This window comes from Falco naumanni (assembly GCF_017639655.2).
Source record: "Falco naumanni isolate bFalNau1 chromosome 20 unlocalized genomic scaffold, bFalNau1.pat SUPER_20_unloc_1, whole genome shotgun sequence".
Classification (NCBI taxonomy): Eukaryota; Metazoa; Chordata; class Aves; order Falconiformes; family Falconidae; genus Falco; species Falco naumanni.
Genome location: NW_024427345.1, coordinates 480,574 through 480,995, shown reverse-complemented (window position 1 = coordinate 480,995; position 422 = coordinate 480,574).

Below are 422 nucleotides of genomic sequence, written 5' to 3'. Positions count from 1 at the left end.
GCTTCTCCCCAGCCCCCCATGGACCCCTGAAGCCCCCCAGTTCCCTCCTATGAGCCCCCATAGCACCCCAGTTCCCTCCATGATCCCCTATAACCCACCTTGGACCCCCATAGCCCCCCATAGGCCCCAGTTCCCCCCATGGGCCCCCAAAGGCCCCCTATGACCCCCCATAGCCCCCCCCCGGGCCCCCAGTTCTCCTCACAGCCCCTTATAGCCCCCCCATAGCCCCCCAGTTCCCCCCATGAGCCCCCTGTGGGTCCCCAGTTCTCCTCACAGCCCCTTATAGCCCCCCCATAGCCCCCCAGTTCCCCCCATGAGCCCCCTGTGGGTCCCCAGTTCTCCTCACAGCCCCTTATAGCCCCCCCCATAGCCCCCCAGTTCCCCCCATGAGCCCCCTGTGGGTCCCCAGTTCTCCTCACAGC